This window comes from Onychomys torridus, chromosome 8 (assembly GCF_903995425.1).
Source record: "Onychomys torridus chromosome 8, mOncTor1.1, whole genome shotgun sequence".
Classification (NCBI taxonomy): domain Eukaryota; kingdom Metazoa; phylum Chordata; class Mammalia; order Rodentia; family Cricetidae; genus Onychomys; species Onychomys torridus.
In genome coordinates, this window is record NC_050450.1 from 78,605,901 (window position 1) to 78,622,900 (window position 17,000).

Here is a 17,000-nt window from a genome sequence, read left to right on the forward strand (position 1 = left end):
GGATCTCGGGGTGTCAGGTGTCTGTATCTCTGTGGGGAAACCCAGAGAGGTGCTCCCAAGGCTGAAAACCCTAGCTTGATAAAGGTGCCTCTTTTTACTGCCTAATAAACCTATGGCCTCATGGTGCTACTCCATCTTTTTTTGTGTTTTTCTATCTAGGTCTGGAGAATGATGTTATGGAAGAAGAAGAATGGCAAGTGAAATGCCTGTAGACATCCTCTGTGGTCTACTCTCAGGGCCATCTGCCTCCTAGGCTGTGAAAATACCACAGAATAATGGCCATTCCCTCACTATATATTTGTCATTGATAATTCTGAAAGACTATGGAACATGTGTAGTTAGGTGGGGGGAGTTCCAGGGGTAGCGTTTGGTGATATGCTTAGTCAGGAATATGAATCTCAGAGGACAAACCGAGTTAATTCCACAGGGCCACCTGGTGCCTAAACAAAATGAATTTCATGTTTCCAAGATCTCAAGGTGAACACTCTCTCCAATGCTACCAGCCTCTGCCCTCACTGATGGGCAGGTTAGTGTCATGCATGAATTCAATGCCCAAGTCTTCTTGTGCTAACTGGTATGTACCTGGATAAGTGTATTCTTCAGAGCAGTGGGGACATCATGGAAAAGCTACAGCTCCATCGTCAGTCCCTGGGGCAGTAGGGAAGGGCATATTCTAGAGCCACATGTCTATTACAGATACCTGTAATCTGAATCAACAGTCACGAAAGAGCTGATTTTTACATTCACATGCAAGCCAAGATTTGGAGAAAGGTCTACTTGGACTTTGCAAATAAATTCAAGTCTTTCATCAGAGGAAAACTGTATAACAGCCATTGATACAGCAAGCAAGAAAAAAAATGAGGGGGCTTCTTAAATCTCTTCTTAATATGCAAAAGGAAAGAGGGGTACAGGCAACTCCTCCTACATATATCTAAGCATGCAGTAGTTCAGCTTTGCCCTATAGCCATGCCACTCTCTTATACATACATGAGAACAATATTCCGCCCCAGACAATTTCTTAGAAATGTGTTATTTCAGTTGAAATTTCCCAGCTTGCACTAAGATTAGTCAAACTGAACCCATCTGGCTTCTGAATAATGTAGTCTGTGCAGAAACCTTCATGGGACAAAAGCTGCTTTTCTCTTTCACAGACACAAGGTGAGGTCTGTATGCATCTTGGTAAACAGAAACGCAGCATTGAGTCATCACCAAGCAGTTGGATCAACAATGCTGTGGCTCCCTTTCAGCTCCTCTAGCTCATGCCCATCAGGACTGTGCACCAAAAAGAAGTCCCATGTTAGTCTTTACGTCTTTACATTTTCATGGACCAAGAGCATCCCAGAGCTTCCAAATGCTGTTGTCATGCCAGTATGTTGACAAGTAACACTCTATTTGGTGTATGCTTCCTACACAAAACCCCCTATCAAAATCAATCTTAACCTAATCGTGGGAATGAGTTGAATGGAGAGAAAACCATTTTTAAGGCTATTCTGAGCTTCATGGTTACTTTACTACTAACTTGGCATGACCAAGAAGCACACAGGACCACAGTCTTACTAAGGAATTGTCTAGACCAGGTTGGCCTGTGTGCATGTCTGTAGGGGTTGTCTTGATTGTTAATTGGTGAAGGAAGACCTGCCATGAATGTGCGCAGCACACTTCCCTAGGCAGGGGGTCCTAAACTAGAGAAGACAGGAGAAGGCTAGATGAAGCAGCCGAGCAAGCAAGAATCCACATGTTTATTTTCTCTCTGCTCCTGGCTGTGGATATGATGCCTGAAGTTCCTGCCTTGACTCCCCTGCTGTGATGGTCTAAAACTTGGAATTGTAAGCTAAATAAACCCTTTCTTCCCTGAAGTTGCTTTTGGAAAGGTTCCTTACAACAACAGAAAAGAAAGTAGAACACTAGGAAAACCCTAGGTAGGAGGGGGCAGGAGGAAGTTCCCTCAGAATGAAAAAGAATGGGGGCTCATGCCCATAACACCAACTTATAACACCATCTCATGCTTATAACACCAGCCATTCTTGTGCTTATAATGCCAGCTATTCTCATGCCTAGAACACCAGCCATTCTTTTATTCAGAAGTCTAAAGCAGGAAGATCAGAAGCTCAAGGCCAGGTTGAGCCACATAACAAGCTTAAGGCCAGCCTTGGCAACTTGGTGAGGATCTGTCTCTAAAAAAGTAATAATAAAAGTGTGCAGGTGATACAGCTCAGTGACAAAGGAGTGGGTTTGTCTGTCAGGTGGGATGCTCTGGTTTAATCCCCAGTGCTGACAAAGGAAAGGCAAAAGGAAGAAATGCTATTAGGTGAAGATGAATGGTCTCTCTCTCTCTCTCTCTCTCTCTCTCTCTCTCTCTCTCTCTCTCTCTCTCTCTCTCTCTCTCTCTGTGTGTGTGTGTGTGTGTGTGTGTGTGTGTGTGTGTGTGTGTGTGTGTGAAGTGTGCACTGTGAGGGAGAGAGGGAGCAGGAAGGGGCTTCAGAGCAGCTCAGAGAACAGACTCCCCGGAGAGAATGAGATGGTACAGCCTCAAAGGACAGGACCAAAGAACTGAAGGCTGGTGATGTTTGTCTGAAACAGACTGCACAGGAGACAGTAACTAGTATGAGTCTTCCGGTGGCTGACAGTTTCTGTGTCTCTCAATGTTTTGAGTTACCCAAGCAAGAGACTTTGAATTTCTGAAGGTGGTAAGCTTTGCATCAACCTGGGACACTTCATATTGCAATAAAAGCAAACAGTGTTAACATTTACTATCTGCAAACTAGCTACTTCTAAGGAATCTGAGGCCATGACTTTTTCTTAAGAGACTGTACAAAGAAAAAAATTCATTGTTACTAAATAGTTACAACAGAGAGGAAAGTATCCAACAGAACCTAGGCAGCATTTCTCTGGTCCTTGTTGCTTCAATATACCATGTTTATGGATAGAGATTCATTTAATGCCATGTCTGTCTAAATGGGGATATCTTGTGTAACAGGAATTTCAGAAGAAATACATCATTCTGTTTCTCCCAATTCACAACAGCTCATGAAGTCTTGCTTTTTGGATTCCAAAGGGCATGACCAAGTAACTATCCTTACTCTCTACTCATGGCTCATATTCTCCATCTTGTTACAAGGCTCCAGGGAACACTTAGGTAATGCTGACGTCCAGCACCCTCCCAGCTCAATCAGAAGATCCGAAAATGTGGCCTGGGCTCTCTGATTTCTCTTTTCAATGAAAGAGGAAAGAGCTTTCTTACATGCTTCCAGTGGGAGTGTGAATTGGTTCTCTTCCTCAGAGCATACACATTCCCATCCAGCATTTCCACATCTAGGAATTAAATTTTAGGTCTACCACAGACGTGAACGACGGCATCTGTGGAAGAAACCGAATGCCTAGAAGCAATGATGAACCACAAAACACCCAGACAACGGGACTCCATGAAGCTGGCAGATCTCTATGTGCTAATAAGGGTAGTTCTCCAACATATATTAAAAAGGCAAGTTGTGCAACAGCACGTGCCAGGTACATATAAGTATATATACATATATTTTCATGTCCCCAAACACACGATATACACACCCACACCTACACACACACATATATATATATATATGCTTACAAAGGCAAAGGAACTCTCTGCAAGAGCATGCAAGAGACGATTGGAAGCCAATCTGGAAATAGGCTGTAAGAACTTAAGCTATATTGCTGTATAGTTCTGACTTTAAGAACTATCCTGCAGTACTTTTTTAATGGAATATTTAAAAATTTAAAAAATGTCAAGAATCGCCACTAGTTAGTTATTCTCCTGTGAGGCCAACTTTATGAACTACTAAAGTGGCCAAAGGAGCCTCTGCTTCAGGGGCTGGCAAACCAAAGCTTGCCTTCAACCACGTTGTACAAGGATTCGTCAGAAGGTGGCGCAGCAGAGGCAAGCACCGAGGTCTTTGAAACTTATCACAGCCAATTTTTCATTAACCCAAATCTTTCTGCCACTTGAAAGTCTATTTTACTTATGTCCTTGAAGCATTCCGTGCTACTGCTTATAACAAAGGCAGTGTACACTCATGGAGGCCATATGCGTTTGTTTTTCATGGAAATCCACAGGCTACTCCAGGCTTTCCAATATGGGGAGATGCATCCTGAAGAGTTGGCAAGCCGGCTAGGGTTCCCTCTCCCCCTCACGTTTCCCTATAACCTCCTAGCTGGTTTGCTAACCGTCTCCTTATCTTGTTCCAGGGTCAGTTTTACAAAGACTGGCTGCAGTGAGCCACGTGGGGCATTTGTCCTTTTGAATTTGTCCAGACCTTTGGCCCAGAGCAGGAGATAGGAGGGCTCAGGAGAGTCCAGGGCAAAAGCCACAAGCTTGCCTGCCTTCACAGACACTGACTCCCTAGAAGTGGGTGTGTTGCCACAGCAACTTCTAAATCATATCAATTATGCCGCCTCTGACCTCCCAACATCTTCTTTAAACACACCATGTTGGAGACACATGGGTTGGCACCCGAGGAGTGCTAACACAGGCCCCACTCTATGCCACGAACTCTTCCTTCATCCGGGGAAGAAGAGCCAGTCAGGTGGAGTGTATTCACCACCACTCTTTTCTTTTCTGACCCACGTCCTCTGTCCTATAACACTCTGAGTGGTTCTTGCCTGTGATTCACTGGTGCGAGTTGGCTATTTTTCTCTACACATTACTGGTACACTGTTAATGCCTGTTAGGAAAATCTCAGTAAGTCTCATAAAACCCATTCAGCCAGAAATCCTTCCTGTCGACACATACATTCTCTTTTCTCTTCTTCTTCACCACATTGAGGGCGGAATTGAGGATCATCTCTGCTATTCCCTCTTCCACCTGTGCAGACATTATCATTCATATCTTCCTTCCCTCTTATCACACTCCAGTCACAATGATTTGTCTCCTTTGCAACTCACAGGCTTTAGCAGCTCAAAGGATGGCATCTCCCCTCTATCTCAACTGTAGGCACCCAGCTCAGTGCACCGTAAACAGTTGGCTCTGAATAAACGTGAGGTCAGAACCAAATGTAAGCAGCTCAAAATGAATATCCATAGTCCCTAGGCTTCCATTCATTTTTTACTGTCACTAAGCAACTGGGGAAATGATGTGATGGCCACGTCTCTGACTTGAAGGTGATACCTGAAATCCATATATCCACACACGCATTGGATAAAGAGCAAGACTCCCGAACTGTCTTTTTGGCTCTTGGTTTTTTTTTTTTTTTTTTCCAGATCCACAAATCACATGGGAAGGGAGGCTTCCATCTGGAGAGAAGCACTGAGGGCCTGCCGAGGAAAGCTGTCACATTCCCCGAGTCCTCACCAGGCAGCCTGACATCTGGTCCACACCCGGGGAAAAGAGGCCACATCCTCACAGGCAGAGCTATTTTTGCATTCTGAGTTGTCCAAGCCTCACTTGCTTGTACAACTTGCCTTACACACAGGAAGAGGAAGGAAACTAATATTTACTAAGTGAGGCTGTATGCCCTGTGCTTCCTCCCGTAAGCATCTCTGAAGAAGCTACTTCCTGTGTGTGTATCTGAAAAAAAAAAACCCTCACCAGGTATATCCCAGGGGAATAGATGGACAGGAATATTGAAAAAGTGCCTCTGTCTCCCTGCCAGATCTCACCGAGGGCTAAACCCACAGTTGATGCCCAACATAGCCAGGTATTTATGCACGTGTCTCGCTAAGGACATACATGCATGTGTCCATATGAGAGAAACCTATTCATGAAAGATGGAGGCTCTCTTGACTATATCCATATGTCATCTGCAGCACTGGGCAGTGTGGGCTGTGACTTGTTTGACTATGCTGGGAGCCGGGCACCAGTGGCCTCAGAGGCCCGACATCATTCCACATTCCTAACTCCCCCTCGGCCATTCCTACATACTGCTTGATTGCCAAGTCAAGTTCTTCACCCCGGTACATCTCTGCCACTATTATGTCAGAAGGAACTGAGGTTTTGCAAGTCATACGAAAGCACAGGATTCACTTTTAAACTAAACCATCATGATTTAAACATAAACCTTGTGTTTTGCAAGCTGGTCTGGCTGTCCTTTAAAATTAGATTCCCTGGTTGCTGGTTGAAGAGAGCCTAGGACTCGAGAGATGCTGCCAGATCCAAACATCCTTCTTCTCTTCTGTCCCTCCACATTCAGGATCCTAGAACCTGGTAGCAACCATGCCATACCACGGACACAGGTGCACCAATGGCTCCCGACATTCTGCTAGCTCCTGTGGGCAGAGAGCCCTCTCCTGAACAGTGGAGGAGGCCGCAGCCACCTAACATAGAGCCCCAACACCAGATGGTGGCACTGCGTCTTGTCCCAGCCCTGCCAGCTGACTGCTCTCTCTACCATTCTGCTCACTTTCTCTGGGTCTCATCTGCAAAAGGACAGCAATATCAGTAACAATCTAAATGCTAACACTAGTAATACCCAGGGGTGGCTTTGGAGTTTAATGAAATAACACATATAAAACTGTGTAGCCTGGTGCCCGAACTATCATAAACACAGAAGAAGAGGTTAGTAACTAGGGAGCTGTTTCTTTACTACCTCCTGCCTGATAGAAGGTTGAAATTTGGAGTAGAGGGTACACAGCTTCTCGGCAGAGTAAGGGTTTCCCAGGTAGGAGTGAAAAGGAAAACTCTATCCCCATCAATGGAACATGATGATGACCGGCTATTATCTGGTAAAGCTTCCACTGCCTTCCTTGTGTCTCGAGTCTGCATTGAGCCCTTCTGTTAAGGTGGCTCTGCTTATTTACCTGTCTGCTTCTCTGGCTACTGAGAAGGGGGTCTCTCCATATTGTTCAAGACATAACCTCCCTGCATCCCAGAGTGGCGCACAGAAGCAGCCCAGGCCAATCAGTCTCTTGCCCCCTGACACAGTATAGACAAAGGGAATGCAGAATTCCACAAACTAGGCTAAAATCAGGCATGTTTAGTGATTAAAAACGGAAGGGCACTTCTAGAAGAGATTAAAACTTAAGAAAACAGATGTGGAATCATCACAGTTTGGTCTGAAAAAGGAAATGTTTCTTTAGCGAAAATAGAAGTTCTTAAGGCCTGACCTGTAGTCGGATTCCCACGTGACTATAATAGTGAGTGGATAAATGTTTTGCAGTACTTAATCTAAAGAACTCTGCTACCTCGACCTGGCAGGATGGGAGGGCCATTCCTCTCCTTAACATATGGATGAACCCATGAACGTGGGAAGGATGAATAACTCCAGCTGCTGCCAGAGACTCACATTCCACTCACTGGCATGGCCCCATGGGATGGGCTGGCAGGCTGAGGATGGAGGCAGGGAGTACTGAGGACATCTGAAAGAAGCAGCTAACCCTTTCACCTAGGTGACACTGGAGTAGTGGCCACAGCTAATTGTGAAAGCCTGTTTGTTTCAGTGTCAACTGTTGGATGGTGTGGAGAGACTCACCATTTTGTAAACCAGTCAAACCCTACACACAAAGAAGCTGCAATTAGCATGTCTATAGAGAAGTGCTTGCCTTTATCTATTAATCAAAGAAGTTTAACTTGATGGTGTGTGTGTGTGTGTGTGTGTGTGTGTGTGTGTGTGTGTGTGGCTACATCAGCTTTTTATGTGGGTAGTAGGGAATTTGATCTCAGGTCCTAATGCTTGTAAAGCAAGCACTTTACCAATTAGGCCATTTTCTTAGCCCTTGGTAGATAATTACTTAAAAAAAAAAAAAAAGTACATCCTCTTCCCTCAGCCCACTCAGTCTACTTGCCCAGTTAAATCCCAACTAAGAACTTGTTGGGTGGGTTCTAAGAACTCTTAACAGGGGATCTGGGCACATGCAGGTGGAGCGGCTGACTTCCAGACATGTCTCTGTGATTAAAAGGTAGCGAACTGGAGTTGGATAGCCACCTGGATTTGCAAACACTGAATTCTCTACTCTCAAAGGTTCCTTCTTTCTTGCCTGTTTATACAATCAATCAGAAGATAATGACATGTAACAAAAGCAGATCATGAAAGTGGCATGCGTGAAGGATCCTAGGGCCTGTCATTGCATTGGGAGACTATACTTGACCTCCTCCAAGACCCACTGGCTAAGGTGTACCTAGTGGCTCACTGCACCATCAGGACCTTTTGTAAACACCTACTGTGTTGGAAAAAAAATTTCTACTGGCACAAACATCCATGTAAAGCCATTTCTAACAAAAGCAGGGGTCTTTGATGTATCCTTCACTCATTCACCTACTTATTCCCGGCTACCAATTCTGGTGGCAGACATGTGCTGAGGAGTTAGCAACAAAAACCTCATCAAAAGATTGACACGGTCTCATTATGAAGTATAGAGAGCTTCGGGAGTCTAGGAGATCAGTTTCCACAAACCTTTTCTTATAAAAAGACAAAAATCCTGCAAGCTTCCAGTTTAACATTGGTAAGAGGCAGGACACAATCCTTGTCCTACAACCTTAATGAGCGATTCTCTTAGTCCAGGCTCTGTCTGAAGAATAACTGTCTTATTGTTACAATGTTCCAAAGATATACATTGTTACTTGTGAAATGAAATTACATTCCCCAAACACTCCCTAAGTGGGATAGAGGTCAATGGTCTTTCCCTAAGTGGCAAACAGTAACTAGCTGGGTATTCATTTACCAGGCCAAGTACCCTGAGAAGATAAATCCACACATTCACAGTGGAGAAGTGACTCTTGATGTTGACAAGTCACTGACTCCCTTCCTCTCTTGGAGATTTTGTCAAGTACTCTCTCCACCTGCCCCCACCAACAATGTGACAGGTTTGAGGGTGCCTCTCAGTGGTAAAGTATATGCTCAGAACGTAAGGAACTGTGGTTCAGTCTCCAGTCTCCTCAAAGAGAAAGTAAGACTTAAAAATGTCCCAGTCTCACAGATGAAGGGAAGGGGGCGTGGCTCTGAATGGATCTCTGAACTTCCTTCCCCTCTTCCTCAACACTTGCAGATCTCGTGGAAGGCGCAAGGTGACATCATCTCCCGGGTAACCTGACTTAACCCTGACTAAAGCGATGGCCACGGCGCTTATTTATTCTGTGAAGCAGCAATCTCGTTTCTCCCCACTGAGTTAACACACCCAGCAGCCATGTGTGAAGCCTGGCATTACTTTTAAAGCTAATTACCAACAGGTTTCCAGGCGGGCGGATGGGTCTCTGGCACCTGCCTTCTGAAAGGAAAGCAAAGGCTTCACCGGGAGCTGCACCAGCAAGAAGCTGCAGCCTGGCCCTGAGAGTCTAGGCATCCTCTAGGAGAGGAGAGGAGAGGGGCGGCGGGTGGCTCCCAGGGGCTACTTGGCCTAGGAAACAGCAGCCAGACACAGGCATCTGCCAAGGAAGATTCTCTAGGTCCCCATCAGTGGCTGCTTGGACACACAGTACCAACACAAAGCGCACCCTTCCCAAGTTTCAATTGTTAGAATGAGAGCTTGGCCCTTGAGAAATCCTTACGTAGCATCTGCGTGGGGGTGAGGGCAAAGACAGAGTTTCTTTTCACAGAGAGGGGTCTACCTCATTAGGGAATAGAGAGGACCATACTATGCCAGCGAATGTCTTTTAGCCATTCTGACCTTTCTTAAAGGAGATTTAAAATTCCAAAACCAACTTCATCGTTCAGACACAAGTTCGGCTTCAGGTTGTCACTTTACAAGAAGAGAGCAAGAGGCAACCGAGGAAGATTACTCAAATTAGACTTCCTTTCTTCTGATTCCTCAGTTTCGAAGTTAGGCGTTTTGTTGTATTGAAGGCAGACTAGTGAACGTGGTCCCGGAGAATATGGAGGTGGGGAAAGGGGCAGTGTAGAGCAGGTGGGGTACTGCAGCGTGCTGGAGAACAACGGGGGGAAAGAAATAAAAATAGACAAGGGAGGGAGAAGGGGATGGAAGAGGTCTGTTTGTTTATTTTCATAGCATTTACCATTCCAAAGGCTTGCTGGAGTTCCTTCCTTCGCTGACTGGCCGAGGTCCAACCGTAGGGAAGTCTCAGATCTTTTGGAATGAAAGATTTGGACAACAATCTTGTTTTATCTGGGAGAGGAGCCCCTTTGCCCCCGGAGTTGCAGAATTTAGCTTTTGATGTTGTTACCCTGGCCTAAGTTTTTCCAGCCCAGGCAGTGTCGGCCATGTTTACTGATTTTGCAGGGCAGCCGGGGACAAAAGAGGCCTCTCTTTCTCCTGCTGTTTCTGCCTTTTGGATGGATCATATAGATATCTGGGCACCCTGAAGATGTGAGGATGGGAAAAGTAAAACACGTTCTAAAGGTCCTATCTCCCGACACACTCATAAGAGAAAAACAACACTTCTCTAACTTACTCCCCAAATAGACACCGCCAGGGATGTTCTGCCAAGGAGTGATTCGAAAGTGTGTTCCGAAGTGAAATGTAAGCTTGGCCCAGTGCCCAGCTCTCTGCTGTATTTTGCACAGAGAGCTGCAGGCTGGCGGACCAAGGAAACACATTTCTCTCCACGTGACTGCAAAACCAGGCAGCCCAAGCAGATTTCTTTGTGTTAATAAAATGTGATCTCTAGACTGTACATACACACTGACAGCCCTGGGAAAACATGAAGGACCAAAGAAATCTACGGGCCTGGCTAGAAAGAGGTGACGGACGCTGAACCCAAGGTGCCAAGGTCTGGGAAATGTAAAATGAGAACCCCAAGAGGAAGACAAGTCCAGCAGGTGCTGCTTGAGCAGTAAAGGCAACCCACAGAACCCCATCAAATGTGATGTGTATATGTCCCCTCTTTCTAAATCCTTAGTGGACACTTTCTCAAGGTGTGGGATCTACTAAGACTCAAGGTATCTGTTGCCCAAACCCAGATGTGTTGAGAGCTTGACGCCAGGTTACAGGGTTTATTCTGACCTTGTGTAAGGTGTGGCCAGCTTACACACATCTGCCTTCTCACCCCACAGGGACTCAGGTCACCTAGGACAACAATGATATCCAATCACAAGCATCCTAAACAATCACCTTGGGTAGATCGGGACCTCGAGGAGCCTGCATTTGTAGGCAGCCCCTGTCCCCATTGCCACCAGGGTCTTAACTTCCGCAGACCTCTGCTGGGACCCAATGCTTAGTGATGGGGGCTGTCAGTCTACGTGTGTGGAGAGAGGAGGTTTACAGCCTGAGGAGGAAGAGGGGGCTGGCAGTGCCCATCGCTGAGTCCTGGGCCTACTTTCAGCAGGTTAGGTTTCTAATCACAACGACTTCCACATTCACAGCTCCCCATGGCCAACGTAGATTTCCCAGTTTGGAAAGTGGGAAATAAAAGATGGGGTGGTGGACCAAGAGCAGGATCCCCGGGGAACGTCTGGACCTCTGAGGAACTGGGCTGGAGAATTCAGAGCTTTCCATGACCAGTGAAAACCTCCGGCTGAAGAAAGTGAAAGGTCGTGGACAAAGTTCCCCTTGACCACCCTCCTCTGCTGTAAGTAGCCCAGTCCCAGAGTTTCAGAATCCTAGAGCAGGCAATCAGCCATAACCAACTAATTAATCAGCAAGAGCAACTGAGTTGAAGTGCACCTCGCAGACCCAGGTGAGCCCTCACCTTAGTTAATCTGCAAACTGACTAATCAGGCTCAGGATAATTGAAAGTTAATTGTATGCAGAAAGCAAGTGCAGTCATTGGAAAATAACAGGAAGTAGCAGGAACAAAGGAAGTCAGGGCTACTCTCCACTCTGTGAGGTCTTCAGTGGATTCTTCACAGACAATGTTTAGCCTTCAGTCCCTTCTCCCAACACTGCCCAACATCCTCCTGAATATACATCCCGCTTTGCGCGCAGTTACCAGGATCCCAGGGATCACATAGTAAGAATGCAATACAAGGTAGGTGTTAGGATTCCAATGGTACCATTCATGGGCTTAAAGTGAGGAGGCTCGGAGACATTTGGCTGGCTATGAGAACACACTGAGAGCTGCAAAAAAGCACTTCTCACCCCCTCCACTGTTCTCAAAAAAAAAAAAAAAAGAAAAATCTGAAATGCTCAAACATCACCGGGAAAGCAGATCAACAGTATAAAAGTATAAATCACATTCCAAAACTGGAGAGAAACAACAGACCTCAGATGCTCTGTTCCATCAGCATGAATAACTGAAAGGTATCCTCAATTTTAAATGAACTGGCAAATTCTCCAGGGCCATTGGATGTGGAGTGTATGATTTATTGCCTACCAAAGGACCAGTGTCCAGGGAATTTGTAGCCATGACCTTCTGGCCAGAGGCAGGCAAGCTCTGTGGTCTGTGGTGGCCTTTGCTGGGCCAGGGGGCACCTTGCCTGGTCTTCACTGGAGTTTCCATAGAATTCCACGGTTGAATTTCCAACTTTCTTGACCTTGCAGCTCCTGTCTTGTGACTGTGGAGCAGAATCAACAGACTTCCTTTCTTCCATTCTCTCTGCTCACTTAACTAGAATAAACCTCCCCTAGAGAATAAAACAGAACCTGCTGGAGGCTTGGAAAACATTTTTTTTTTTTCCAGGACACCGGAAACAACACTGGCCTAAGTCCTTGATCTGCTGCCCAGTGGAGGGGACATGACCTAGAGGATCTTCCCAACCTGCTGGGGGGGTGGGGAGGAGGACTGCAAATACCTGGCACTAGTACTGCCACACCTAAGCATGGCAGACCTTGCTAATTAATCCCAGAACTCTTTCCTTCCACTGATCCAGGCTGAGCCTCCGAATCTTTTAAGATAACATTCCAGGCTGTGAGATGAAACTTACCACCATGACCGGTCCTAGAAACCTGCCTCCAGACACACCAAAGAGCAGCTGAAGCCCAGATGGGAAAACTGCCATCAAAAGAGGTAGCTGAGGACCTTGAGGGCACTCTCCATCCCGCCTCCACCTTGTAAGCTGTCTGGCTGGTGAACCACTGCTGACGTAGCCAACCCTTGGAGCAACGATTCCAGACAGATAACTGAGGTTCGGAGTAGCTTTGGAATGTTTAAGAAACCAGTGGTTTTCATCCAGAATGGAGGTTGTTTTTTTAACCCACTTTAATTGTCTCCCCACCTCAAATGGTGTCAAATGCCTGGCACTAAAGCTTCAGTTTTTAAACACCATCGACTCTGAGGAGCGGCAGGCTGTCAGGTTCTCAAGCCATTTCCTGGCACCATGACTCCAAGAAGCTTTTAAGAAATTGTTCTTTTTGTTTGTTTGGTTCTTTTTTTGTTTGTTTGTTTGTTTGTTTTTCCAAATGTGACTATTAGTGTCACAGTTCAGAGGAGTCTAAGCACACAGAATCACAAAGCTAAAACCTGCACCTGCATTTCACAGACCAGAACGCTGGGGCCCTGAGAGCAGTGATCACCTGTCCAAAAACACACCGTCATCCTGCCAAAGCGGCTGCCAAGCCTGGATCGGCTGACTCCAAGTTCTTCATTCTTTGGGGTTATGCTACCTTTAAAGTGGTTTTGCTACATGTTTCCCCCCTTGCCATTTCAAATCCAATGGAAATAATGCAGCCAACCCAGTTTGAACTTCACTGTGAGCTTTGTTTGGTCCACTTTCTAACTGGCTTCTAGATGACACATAGAAGACATGGGTTGTTGTGCTTTTATAAACAAAGAAGTAAAACCCAGAGAGGTGGCTAGCATAAGATGATTCTTATAACTAGCCACACAGAAGAATTACACACAAGATCTCTTCCTGTCCCCAAGCAAGCATCAGGGAACTTGTAAAGACAGAGTCTAGCAACCTGAAACTGATACTCCAAAGCTAGGAACTACACACTCATTTTAGAAAGTTTTCTTTAAACAATAGAATATGATTCTGAATTAAAATGACTGTCACAACTCTTAAGGAGGCCCAGCCCCAGGCTGTTTCACGGGTATCATGTTTAATGTAACTTAACCCTCATGGCAACTTTGTGAAACAGGCCACCATTTCTAGCTCAGAATTGGTTCAGCTTTTCATGGCTTCCTTTTCAGAGCTGGGGTTTCAAATCCAGTCTAACTTGGTGACATAAGGGTCCATACAAGTGCATGGATGCTCTCAGGACCATTTCTCTGGATAGCTTTATCAAAGCTTGTTATTTCTGCTTTGATAATGATTTCATCCTGATTGCCATGGTTTCTGGCCACTAAGATATGCCCAACTTATTTTTAAGCTACCTGTAGTCAAGATGGAAGGGCTGATAGACAACGAAAGAAAAAGTCTTTTAGCAAAGCATTTCCGACATTCAACCCTCCTAGGAAGAGGCTAAATTCCAAGAAGCACTCTCATGCTTAGTATGAATAAATCTCTACCCCTCTTACATGCAATCCTTAGCACGGCCCTGGCTTACCCATATCACGGGTGCTACAGAGGTATATGGCTCAGCAGGTAAAACACTTGCTCTCCAAGCATGAGAACTAGAGTTCAGGCTCCAGAAGCAGAGTTGGGACCCACTGAGCAAGGTGACTACCCCGCCTCAGTAAATAAAGTGAAGAGTGATTGAGGGAGCTGCTTAGGTCAACCTGTGGAAAAAAGCCCTTATGCATGTGGCAATGATTCCACATTGCATTTCGCTAGTTTAAATTTAGGGGGATTAGATCTAATCTTTTATAAAAGGAGTGGCCAGAGATGCTGGAGAGGATGAGAAGATCTGACGAGGGCGCGTTAGCTGGGATGAAAGCCACATCCTTCTTAAGAGGGGAACATTGTGTTAGGTCTGGTGCTGTAATACTGTGTAACCCCTTTGGGTTGCTGTGCCTCCATTAGCTTTACCCTGCCTCACCCACATGTGCATGCAGCACATGAGAGAGTGCCAGTCAATACCCCTCTAATGTGGCATGAAAGCAAAGACAGGTCAGGTTCATCACTTTTCCTAACAACTGTTTCTAGCAATCCCTTTATGTTTCCATCTCATGTCAAGAAAAGGGCAGCATTTCCTGTGTAGGCTTTTCTAGTCATCTTCCTGTCTGACACGGTGCTCCCCAAACAGCACTGAAAAGAATCCTAGGAAGGGGAGCATGGGAAACCCACTGTCCTGTTTATTCCATGAACAAGAGTGTCACCCTCAATGGAGAGCAGCTGTATCTCTCCTTTATGACTCAGAGGTGTCCTCCCTCAAAAGAAGACAGAAGGGAGCGTTGCAAATCTTCCCTCATGGTGAAAGGCTCAAGCGTGAAGGGACACAGACCTCTGCCCTCTTTCCCTCTACGTACTGCAGCAGTGTTGGAGGATGGCAGGGTGGAGGATACAGATGAATACAAGTTCCAGCTTCAAAGATGTTGACTGGAGGAGCTACCCAGGAAAGCATGTGATGTCTTGAAGGACGAAAGGCAACCAGATCATTCATGGAACTGCAAATGTGTGCATCTTCCCACAGGTGCAAATGCATGCAGGGTCACCTGCTCTGCCACCTCTTCATAACCCTTTCTTTCCTATATTGGCCCAACAGGTGTGGAACAGTAGTATCCATCCATCACCTCACTCACACGGGTGTGTTCTCACGTAAGTGTCCATAGGTGAGAAGAGGAAGAAGAGGAGGGACAATAATTGTCTAACACAAACAAGAGTGCTGGAAGCCACCATTTGTCATATCTGTAAGACATGGCTTCCTATATACTGCCTCACTGGCTCCTCCCGGAGTCCTGGAAGCAGCTAGTTCCATTCTCTTACAATGCAGGAAATAAAGGCAGAGGCTGTAGGCTGCTGGTAAACCGTGGCATCAAGGCCCAAGTTCAGGGCGCAAGTTTAGAAATTTCTCAATAAAAAGGGAGGACTGAGCCGGGAGGTGGTGGCACATGCCTTTAATCCCCAGCACTCGGGAGGCAGAGCCAGGTGGATCTCTGTGAGTTTGAGGACAGCCTGGTCTACAGAGCAAAATTCAGGACAGGCACCAAAGCTACACAGAGAAACGCTGTCTTGAAAAACAAAACAAAACAAAAAACAAGCAAACAAAAAAAGGATGACTAAGAAGTGGCTCTGACAGGTGAGTTTTTATTAGTAAAATTCAAGAAAGCAAACACATTATCTTTGGGAATTGTCATGACATCCTCTCTGACAACAAATCAATGAAAATAAAGCTATTTGGCTTTTAGGTCCTTACATGGAATTTGTGTATAGAAGTATAAAACACGTCTACATTAACTAGCACTGGAGGGGCAGCTAGAGACAAAGAGCAGCAATGTGGAGGGAACACAAGTGTGACACAGAAACATCTCCGTGTCAGAGGTCCTTTGGCTTCACTAATACATACTTGTGGTTAAGAAGGTCAATGTAGATGATCGTGGTTAAGGCCCTTAAAGAGTTTTTTCTGCTCAAGTAAATCAAATGTGCTCCCCAAATTATGTTTTCTTAATACTTTCTTTATAAAGAGTCACAGGCGATGGATCCATAGGTAAAATGTTTGCTATGCAAGCTTAAGGACCTGAGTTTGCATTCCCAGCACCCACATAAAAGTCAGGTATGATAATGGACACGTATAATCCTTCCACTGACAAGGTAGAGGCAGGAAGACCCTGGGAGTCAGTGGCCAGCTACTCTGGCAGAATCAGTGAGCTCCAAATTCAGTGAGAGACACTGTCTCAAAAAATAAGGGAGAGAGCCATAGAGGAAGACATCTGATATAATCTCCGGCCTTTATATACACACATAATGGACACATGCACATACTATATACATACAAAAGCAAAGAATGCAAATTTCAGTATCACTGACTCAAGGTCATATGATCATAAAATCTAAGTCAATGCAATACTACCACCTGCAAGCTGAAAGTCAAAAAAGAGAAACAGACGAAAGCAGGCTCAAATGTTTCTTTATGTCCAGTTGATAAAATACCCACACTACTACATACAGTAATCTTCAAACATCCAAGGAATCTAATAACTGAATACTTTTAACTGGCCTTCACTATTTGGGCAAGTTTCACTCATAAGCTAAAAATGAAATGTATTTTTATACAGAACAAAAGAATTGTTCATTTCCATGCATGTTGCTGGCCATTTAAGCCTACCGCAGATTCTATGAAGAAATATAAGTGTCTGCTTTCTGAAAATGTAGGTCAGTATA

The 17,000-nt window shown here is 45.3% G+C and overlaps 1 protein-coding gene across 2 annotated transcripts in view; it reads right to left on the reverse strand.

Moving 5' to 3' along the window:
* The window catches only part of Hlf (HLF transcription factor, PAR bZIP family member), a 57,310-nt gene that overhangs the window by 27,008 nt on the left and 13,302 nt on the right, over positions 1–17,000 (reverse strand). The gene's annotated exons all lie outside the window — the stretch shown is intronic.